The sequence below is a fragment of the Suricata suricatta genome, chromosome 8, assembly GCF_006229205.1.
Source record: "Suricata suricatta isolate VVHF042 chromosome 8, meerkat_22Aug2017_6uvM2_HiC, whole genome shotgun sequence".
In the NCBI taxonomy this organism is placed as follows: Eukaryota; Metazoa; Chordata; class Mammalia; order Carnivora; family Herpestidae; genus Suricata; species Suricata suricatta.
The window spans coordinates 85,314,931-85,318,190 of NC_043707.1; positions in this window are offsets into that span (position 1 = coordinate 85,314,931).

Genomic DNA, 3,260 nt, shown 5'->3' on the forward strand with positions numbered 1-3,260 from the left:
AGAGGCCACGAACATTCAGACCATAGTAAGGACTCCAGCCAATTTATTCTCTACATCATTTGCACTGTGCCAGTCTACCTCTGCTTCTGGAAGTTCAACATTACCACAGAAATTGTGTTCCCTGGCCAAGGAAAGATTGGGTTTAATGCTACATACTTTATTTCTAAGTATAATTTCTTCATAGATCTTGGTTTCCAAATGAGCACATTTCACCTGAAGGTAACTCAATGCATTAGGTCTTCTTACCACTCAGGTAAAGCGTCAGTGTAGCTTAAGGGAATGAAAAGACGATTTTAAGTCATTCTCGAAAAATACCAACGCATGAAGATACTGTGTCACCAAGTACGTTAGGTTTTCTTTATTATCTTGCACTTCTAGCAGCTTCTAAGACATCTGAAGGAACATCATCACTTGTCAGAATGCTTTATTTAGCCCTCATGACTCTTCTGACAGGGCTGTGCTCACTCTTTGGGCATGGCCCCCAGTAACATGCTCTTGTGCCAAAAAGAGATTTTAAGCCATTCCTCACCACATTAATCTAGCTTATAGTCTCCCAAAATATAATTTATATACCCATGAGGGGTGCTTTTTTCTTCACTTAAAAGCAATAATATTCATGTACATGCATTCATGTGTACCTGTGTTGTGTTTTCAAGGGGCAATGGGATTCTCAAAGATGGGGAAGAATCTTGGCCTTTTAAAAGGAGTGGTTTGGGTGGAAAGGGGGACATAAGTGGTCACGCTTTACAATATCATCCAGCCTGGTGTCCTTTGTCCACAAAGCAGCCCATGTGCTGACCCCCGCCAAGGATTCCATCCTTATTTCCTGTCACTCCTATCCCATCTCTTTACACATGCACAAACCTGTGTCCCTACAGTACCTCATCTATAGCTCCCACACTCTCAGACCAGGATGTATTCTTGTTGTTTTCTTCTCCCCTAGAAGCTTTCAGAGGAAGGTTGATAAAATTAGTACCCCCTCTATCTAATAGTACATGTAATAAGTACTCGGTTAATATAAATGAATCAATACAACAAATGAACATTGCTTATCACATACAGGATTTATTTTAATTATTTTTAAAAAATTTTTAAGTGTTCATTTACTTTTTGAGAGAGAGGGAGAGAGAGAGAGACCCAGAGTGCAAGCAGGGGAGGGGCAGAGAGAGAGGGAGACACAGAATCCAAAGCAGGCTCCAGGCTCTGAGCTGGCAGCACAGAGTCTGACACAGGGCTCGAACTGTGAGAAGATGAGATGTGACCTGAGCTGAAGTCAGATGTTCAACCGACTGAGCCCCCCAGGCACCCCAGGATTTATTTTAATTATTGAATACTAACTTTACCTTATTGTTTGAAAAACAGATTTCTGCTCACTTCCACCATGACCACTGCCCAGTCTCCACTTCAATTACCACCACTTGACTGTGAGGTCTTTGAGGACAAGAAAACATGTCATTAGCTCCTGTCCTCTGAAGCACATATCACCCTGCCTGACACAAAATTAGTATTTTAACTGAATTCACAGTATTATCTCAGGCTTGCTTTGGCACTTGGTGTGTCACTAAATGGACACCATTTCTATCTTTCATAGCAGGCTTCAAAATGCATTTTACAGTCTTCTCACTTTTATCTCCTAAGATTTACTGCAAATGGAAGTCACTGTGAGTGATTCAACACTTATCATCAAGCTATTATGAAGATTTCAAAATGCTTTAAAATTGCTTCAGCCGTTAAATAGATCTCCATTGCTCCTTGGAGAGGCTCTAGAAGTCTTCCTCTTTTCCTTCTCTCTGTGACTTTATTTTCTTTTGATTTCTAGACATGTTTGCAGGACATTAAAACAAACCACTGAGACAAATCTATGAGGGAGCTCAAATGAATTGGAATTTGTAAGAACTTTCCTTTTAAATCTGGGACCTCTGGGGACTAGTAAAGGCAACGTTTTGCTCTTGGAATTAATTCATTCTGTCTTTAGAAGCAATAGAGATTCCAGTATCGGGGCTCATTATTTCAGCTTCCATAAGAGTTTAAACACATCTGAAAAAGTGACTAGCTTTGTGAGAAATGAGATATGAAGAACTAGGAAAGCCATGACATAAAGTTGGAATAGAAGATAGAAATTAAAGATAGAAATTTGATGGATAACACCCTTTTGGAAAACTACTGGAATTTAGTCAGTGATGGGGTTCAGTGTTATATTAAAAGCATAATTCTTGTAGTGCCTGGGTGGCCCAGTTGGTTGAGTGTCCAACTCTTGGTTTTGGCTCAGGTCATAATCTCCCAATCCATGAGGTCAAGCCCTGAGACAGGCTTTGTGCTGACAGTGTGGAGCCTGCTTGGGATTCCCTCTCTCTCTCTCTCTCTCTCTCTCTCTCTCTCTCTCTCTCTCTCACTCTCTGCCCCTCTCCTGTTCTCTCTCTCTAAAAATAAATAAATAAATTTTCTAAAAAGGAGAATATAATGCTTGTACAAAGGTCAAAAACTACTGTGCTTGGTATTCTGTCCTCCCCTCCAATCTTGTCAATTTCCTCACCCGGCATTTGGGTTTATTGCCAAATTATACCATGTTATGGACAGGCTTCCAGAATCTTCTAACTACCAACAATGGCAATGAGATAGCTGACTTGAACATATCCCCTAGAAATCAAATAACTTTAATTTGTTGCCAAGAACTTCAGATTCTTAAATATAACAACATTTCAATACTCTATGTAGAAAGCTATAGAAATTTTTTTCTGAAGTAAAAAAAAAAGTTAAATAAGAAGTTGCGAGAAACAAAATCAACTCTAATTTATCATGTTTTAGGACTGGGGGGAATAAATGAATAGGTGATGGGAATTAAGGAGTGTGCTTGCTGTGATGAGCACTGGGTGTTATATGGAAGTGTTGAATCACTATGCTGTAAGTTGAAACTAATATAATACTGTATGTTAAGTACCTGAAATTAAAAGCCTAAAAAAATAAGTTTACAAGCACTCAAAAAAAAAAAAACACCTTATTGTGTCCTAAAGAAAAAATTCTCACTGTATAATAAAAATTATACCTCTCTCTTCTTTTACAACCAAGTCATATCTCATTAATAGGAATCTGATATTCAAACAATGTGAAAAATCAGATTGTCAAATTTTGTTGAAGAGGTAAGTACCGAAAACATAGCTGAGCCTTTTTGATTCAACTTAAGTGAAAAGTTCTACTGCTTTATTATATTTATCAAAAAATCATATATTAGACCTTATTTGGGAATTATTTCTCAAGTTAAG